Source organism: Chiloscyllium plagiosum, unplaced genomic scaffold (genome assembly GCF_004010195.1).
Source record: "Chiloscyllium plagiosum isolate BGI_BamShark_2017 unplaced genomic scaffold, ASM401019v2 scaf_5447, whole genome shotgun sequence".
NCBI lineage: Eukaryota > Metazoa > Chordata > Chondrichthyes > Orectolobiformes > Hemiscylliidae > Chiloscyllium > Chiloscyllium plagiosum.
In genome coordinates, this window is record NW_025212706.1 from 17,430 (window position 1) to 24,959 (window position 7,530).

The following is a 7,530-nucleotide window of genomic DNA, read 5'->3' on the forward strand; positions in this document are numbered from 1 at the left end:
GATTTATTAGTGGTCTTTACCTCCACTGATTCATGCAGACAGGACACTGTTCTCTTATCTCATTGCCTGACTCAGGATGGACACAGAGTCTGTATGGACAAACTGCAACTCTGTCAGAAGAAAATACAATACCTGGGATATGAACTCTCACACAGTATCAGAGCACTGTCGAAGGAGCAGGTGACAGCCATTACTAAGGTCTCCCCAAACGGATCCAGCTGCCAGCTTTTCCGGGGATGATTTAATATTGCAGGCACTGGATTCCTGATCACCGTGTCGTTGACGCACCCGTCTGCACGACTTCCTCACCAAAGTAGCCAGCAAATGGGCGCTAATCACCTACGATGGAAGAGTAACTCACAGACCTCAAATAACAGCTAATAACAGTTTGTGCTCTGGGGCTCGCTGACTAAACACAGCCATTTCACTGAGAAAGTGGGACATGTGTTCGCCATCTTCAGAAAGGTTCATGGGGATCTCTGGTGCCCTAGAGCTTTATATAATTGCCACCAGTTGAAAAGGGAAGAGAGGCCAGATTGAGTGCTGTGGAAACCACTGCGGTAGAGTTAGAGACGGCTAGCTCAATTATGCTGGACTATCGATGCACTGTTTTGTTTCCCGATTTGGTCTCCCTGCTGTTTTACACAGCATCAAATCAACATTTCATAGTCACTGGGCGAACAGGCTCCGAGGTCATCTTGCTCCCTTGAGCCAACCTCTCCCTTCAGAACGTCCCTGCTTTAAAACATTCCTTCGAGTCACCCAGAAGCTCTGCAGACAACAATGATTGTGTGGACTGAGTGCAGCACTTTGTTACGCCGCGCCCTGAACTCTCTGAGACACCACGAGATAAGCCTGACCTGTTCTACTTCACAGATGGGTCTTCTTTCAGAACCTCATACCATCAGACACCGGCACAGTACGCATCTGCATCCCCTGTGAGACTCTCCTGTCTGCTGTGCTACCGGATCAGACATCTACACATGTCGTCCACGACTTCCGCAATATCTGGAATCCAGAGGATTTATTACATCAGTAGGGAAGCCATTTCACCACACTCAGTTAATTGCTGAAAGCAATCCTCCTACCCTCTGTCGTGGTTGATATATAGTGTGCTGCTAACATCGCTGCCAGTGACTCCATCACTCGCGGAGATACCTCCGCTGACACAGCAGCTCTTGAAGCTATTTACAACTCCACTACAGTCGTATTGCAGACCCGCAGGATACGGGAGGCTCCAGAATCACTTTGACGCCACTGACACTGTACGAGTCGCTAAAAAGGCTGCTCCGACGGTGGATAAGGACAGTTGGATCCGCCACGGGGCTTGGGAATCACCATTTCAACAATTACTGATGCACCCCGTAAGGCGGTCTTATCTAACCCAAGACCCACCTCCATGTACTAGATCTGGAAGCCCACAGCATTGACCACACAGCGAAGCGGGGGATGATACATGTGAACAGGTAATCTCGGTATGCGATGGGATTTGCTGACGTGGCCCCAACCCTACTGTCACGTGGTATGATTTGGCTCCAAATCATTGTGGGTTAGCCGAAAGCCAATTATGACCACCTACCTATTCCTGAGGGACCCTTCACCCACCTATAAGACATTTTTTAAAGAATAAACTCCTAAATAAGGTTTTAAATATATTTTGGTGATTACTGATATGTTACGATAGAATGTGGAAGCATTCAACACGAAAGATTATGACGCGAGGACAGCGTGTAAATTTCGGATGAAAGGTGTTATTTCCATATTCAGAGTCCAGGCTAACATTTAAATTGACGAGTGGACCTTGGGATATCATGGAATCATCACACTCCATATCAGCCCCAGTTATCAGGTGAAAGGGATGAATGGCATGCTTATAACTATCCTACTAACATTATCCAGGAATCAGGTCTGTCCTGGCCAGATGCCTTGCTTTAGCCCTTAACACAATACGTGGCAAGTTAAACTGGAGCACGGGGCTCACGCCTTTCGAGATCCTTATGGAAAGACCCCTGCCGACAGTGACCAGGCTCACAAAACTCCCCACAGGTACAGCGCTACTCCTGACCCAGGAGACCCTGCTGGATTACGTTCAAGCCCTTAATAGGGCCATTAATCTTAACCATGATTTGGGAAAGGCAGCAGTGCCAACACTCCACCGTGAGTCACTTCATACGTTCCAACCTGGGCACTACATAATGATTAATTAACTGGAAAAAGATTAGATTAGATTACATTACAGTGTGGAAACAGGCCCTTCAGCCCAACAAGTCGACACCGACCCGCAACCCACCCATACCCTTACATTTACTCCTTACCTAACACTATGGGCAATTTAGCATGGCCAATTCACCTGACCTGCACATCTTTGGACTGTGGGAGGAAACCGGAGCACCTGCAGAAAACCCACGCAGACACGGGGAGAATGTGCAAACTCCACACAGTCAGTCGCCTGAGGCGGGAATTGAACCCGGGTCTCAGGCGCTGTGAGGCAGCAGTGCTAACCACTGTGCCACCGTGCCGCCCACTAATACTCTCATCGAATTGGAAAGGCCCATAACTTCTGTTTCTGACAACCCGGACAACTGTCAAACTGAATAGAAAAACAAAATGAGGCCTGCTGCAAGCGAGCTCCACCGCAAACGACAACAAACAGGAAACACAGCAAAAGTCAGCTCCGCTCCCAGAGGAAATTTCTAGCTGACCGCCGCAATCCTAATAATTTCTCTCCTCACCCTGATCATCCTGCCACGGGATGATTGGAAGCGGGTCATGTAGTGAGAAATTTTACGTGGGTCAAGCCGCTTAGATGTTGTGTTTGCGCTTATGCCTCCATGCACTCCCAAGAGTGAATTCCCCTGAAACCCATCCCCTTCAAGGAATCAATGGCGGCTGGAACGCGACAAGTCCCCGAAGTAAACTCTCTCAGCTTGTCACCGGGAATGGGAAGTTACGGGTGTAAATGTTTGGCCCACTGGAAACCCGCAGGGTACCCATTAAAAAAGTTTCGGTATGGTTCTCCGCTTATGCAATCTTTCCAACGATCCCTCGGCACTACCCATCACAGACTGGACCAGATAGCGCAAACCCCTGTAATCTATCAGCCTCAAAAATAGCCATCCAATCAGAATGAATGCCGGCTGGCGCCAGTGCATGAACTCGTTGCTCCTCATCCCCGCAGCAATTTGGTCCACAGCAGAAGACAGTTTACTGATCCTTCACATCCTCAACGTTACCAGCCAAAACACCCTTCACTAAAACCTAGAGAGAGTTCCAGACCGACAACTTAAGAATCTATAGTTGTCCCTATGCTATTTGTGGCCACAAAGCCTACCTTTCATTATCTTGTCCCAGGAGCTGTTATGTTGCATCTGCGGTGCAGTCCCATTTGCATATCATTCCCAGTATTTCCCTTTACGACGCCACCATATCACAGGAAGCGGATCCTCACCAATCTTGAACTTGTTCTCTCTGTCCTTTCACCCAAATATGCAACCACTCGATTCAAAATAAAGACTTATCAGCTGGCCCCCACCTTAGAGGAGGTAGCCAATGACCAGCTGAATGCCAAAACTGTTGGCATCCCCAGTGTGACCCTGCAAAACTGGATGATCCAGGATTATCTGTTGTTCGAGAAAGTGAGCGCATGCACCCTCATCATTTCCGATTGCTGCACTTACATACCCAACCCCAGTGAGGACATCAGTAACCCAGCCTGGCATATCCAATGCGCTACCGCTGTACTGCTCAACCAAAAACCGAAATGGGACCTATGGAACTGGGCAAGAACTGTGACAGCCTGGGGCACAGCCTTGCGACAGGGATTCATATTCGTCATTACTATCATGGTCGATATCGCACTTCTTGCATGGCTATTAAAATGTGTTTAAATCGCCAGCGTTTGTGCTTCAAGGTGCTACCCCCGTCATGCTTACCATGCATCAATGAAGGCCCACTCGAACAATAACTTTGCAACCGACACGGAATAGGCAGCTTTGGACTCGGACTCCAAATACTACCCAACTGATGCTGGCCCGACCGCGTCAGAAAACCCCCTGGTTCTTGCGACACACCCCCTTCACCTCAAACCCAGTTATCAGACAAAAACAAATAAAGGAGGAATTGTCAGAGAAAAAAAACCTACTCTGCCTGCCCACTACTTGTTTGCAGAAGCCATGTCGGTTATTAACTAAACACAACATACGCAAAATGCCTCAACTTGACCACAATCAGCTAAGCAACAAAACAGCAAAACAAGCCATTTTCTAAACAGCTTCCAGACTCAATGAATACACTTCTTAGATGATCTGACAACAGTATTCCTAGCTCACAATAGCATCATCTCTATCGAAGTGATGCAAGGACATCTCCAGTCTCCTCAAGTACTGAACCACACAAAGCCTACCTAGACTGAGTGACACTTTCTCTTGCCCATGATATCGTCAGAAATAAACCAGTATTTGTCTATTTCACAGATCTGTGTGTGACCTATTTTTGTCATTGACGGTTCTCCACAAGTATTGCTTTTCCATACATAAAATACTCCGTTTACCAGTTTTTCTGTTCAGTGTTAATCAATAGATGAAATTACATATTCGCATTTGTCTGAACTGAATCTCATCGGGACACTCTCAGTCTACAGTCTGGCCAGCTTATCCTGTTTCCAGGAGGGTTTCTGCTTAGACTCTGTTCAATTAAGCCTTATTGTCCTCAACAACCCCATTGAATTTATTCAGTAACTGTGCTGGTGTCAAAAAACACAGACTCTTCATTTTTTCTGTGCATTTGTCTACAACGTGGTTTGACAATAGATTTCATAGCAGACAAGACAATTCATTCAGAGACAAGACAACTCATTCAGCACAAAGACAAATACGTTCCTTTGGAACAAACAAACTCTGCAAATGATTGCTGGCAGCCTTTATTATATTGTTGGACATCAGCAGTACATGCAGATTATTGTCTTCGACAAGCTGGAGAATGCATTCACTCTATCATTTACAGTGGTGATATGTATCAATCAGACAATGCCATTGGTTTTATATGAAGCGATAGAAATGTGCAAAAATCGTTATTATTTCACTTTTTAAATTTGCAGCAGACAATTAAACAATGTCCTTGAATGAGTCAGCATTAACAGAAATAGTCCGGATTTTCATTCAGCTGGGATTGATGAAGCTCTGTCTTATCAGTTGGCTCGTTACACGACAGGGTACCGCACAAAACTGGCAATTTCACAGTGATTCTCTCTATCCTTAGCAATTTTGATATACCCGTCTTCACCCCAGTCTGTTCCCCAGCTGGAAAATAAGAAAATCCATTGGTGTTGGAATCAAAACGCAATTAAAAGAGACATGTTTGGAGAAGCATCTGTTTTAACACTGATATACAATTGGAATTATTTTAGGGACTGAATTCTGGAATTACTGAGCTAGATAACTAGTTGTAAAGAATAAGTTGCATCAGGATGGAAAGAGTCAATTGTTTTCTTTTACATCAATTGCTGATCTGTACAGTACGTATGGACTCACTACACAATTTAAAATGGCATGAGGTGAGGTCCTTATCAGGGATAGGTCTGCAGCTGGAGAAGATATGAAGGGGAATGTGAATAGGGACGAGTGAAAGCTTTATAGGTGGCCTCCTGGAGATTTCCTTCTTGCTGTATGGAGGAGGAGATTTTCTCAGAGTTTTTTTTTACCATCATCGTTCTGAGATTGCCTGCTACAGGATATAGTCTGTGCAGAGCATGAGTTGATTTGGGCACAGGTCACCCAGTGTCTCCTGAACTGCAACGATACCTCGGCCTTAAAATTTGTTCCATATCCGGTTACCCTGCCCAAATCACATTTCCAGCTTTACCAAACTATTCCAGCACCCATTACACTGTAATACTATCTACCTTATTAAACAACAATGTCTATGTTTTTATAAGCCACCCACATACTTTTTCCTCTGGGAAATCATGTAGAAATGTGTGTATGTGTCAGTGTGTGTGCGTCTGTGTCTCTGTGTGTGTATATTCACCCGAACCACTGGGCTTATTTAATCAAACATTTTGTATCCAATCTCGCCCTGAAGATGTGACTACTTCTTCCAAGCCTGACTGCTGTGATTGTAATAACGGCAGCCAGCGACGCCTCATAGAATAAATAGCTGAAAGGAGACAGACGGTGGTAGTTGATGGAAAATATTCATTCTAGAGTTCAGTTACTAATGAAGTACTACAAGGATCAGTTTTGGATCCACTTTTTTTTAGTCGATTTTTATATAAATGAACTGAATGAGAGCACAGAAGGATGGTGGATTAATATGCGGATGACATTAAGTTCGTTAGAATTGTGGACAGTTACTAAGGATGTATGGATTGCAGAGATAAGTAGATAAGCTGAAGAGCTATGACGAAAGGTGGCAAATGCAGTTTAACGCGGATAAGTGTGAGGTGAATCAGTTTGGAAGGAATCCAATGTAATGGGCGAATAGTCAGATTCGTGCTTGTGTAGATGAGCACAGAGATCTCGGTGTCGAGGGACATCGATGTTTGAATGTTGCCTCCCAGGTTGATAGGGTTATTGAGATGGCATATGGTGTGTTAGCTTTGATTGATAGGGGGATTCAGTTTCGGAAATAGGAGATCATGCTTCAAGCCGGACTAAACTCTGTTGCAAACACACTCTGGGTAATGTGCACAGTTCTGGTCACCATATTACAGGAAGAATGTGCATGCTTTGGAACGGGATCAGATGAGATTTACTGGGAAATCGCCAGTTATGAAGGGAGATTGTAAAAGGAAAAGCTGAGCGAGTTAAGGCTGTTTTCGTTAGGAAAAAGTTTGAGAGGTGAATTAATTGAGACACATAAGTTAATTAAAATATTTGATAGGTTGGATAGTGAGTGGCTTTTTTCCTTGAATAGCGATGGCTGGCAGGAGGGCTTTAAAATCAACAGTCATAGATATTGGACAGATGTTAGTGGTAGTTTCTTTCCTCAGATTGTTGTAGGGGCTTGGAACTCTGCCTGCAACAGCAGAGGTATTGCCACATTTCAGAGTATTTAAATGGTCATTGGTCAGGCATATGGACGGGAATGGAATAGTGTTTGTTACATGGGCGTCATGTAACAAACATGACCTGTTTGTTGCACAGGTCGGCGCAACATCGAGTGTTAAAAGGCATGTGTTGGGCTGTAAAGTTCTATGTTCAACGTTCCAGAATTGGGGCTGTTAATCTGATCCCATCAGTGCTCCAGTGACAAGTGATTCGAGCTTTGTCCATGTTTCCCTGTGAACAGGTTGTACAGTTAGGTTTGGGATCTGACTTTGCCGCCCATTTCCCCAGTAAATTGTCTTTTGTTGTGTAAAGCTGTTAATTTTAACCGTACGTTTGTAATTTGTACTGGTAAGTTTAAAAAATGGTTGTGATTCAGGGATAATGACACTTTGATGCCTGCCTCTGTATGAAGCAATCCTTCAGTCAAGAACCGTACACTTGTAAGTGCAGCGTTACTTGGTGATGGGATACCTGCCTCAGACGT

The 7,530-nt window shown here is 44.8% G+C and overlaps 1 long non-coding RNA gene across 1 annotated transcript in view; it reads right to left on the reverse strand.

The window, feature by feature from the left end:
- Nucleotides 1-4,902: 4,902 nt before the first annotated feature.
- LOC122547446 overlaps nucleotides 4,903-7,530 on the reverse strand; it is a 5,100-nt gene continuing 2,472 nt past the window's right edge. The window contains exon 2 of the long non-coding RNA XR_006310999.1: nucleotides 4,903-5,297. This is a non-coding gene — a long non-coding RNA (uncharacterized LOC122547446). The remainder of the gene's footprint in view (nucleotides 5,298-7,530) is intronic.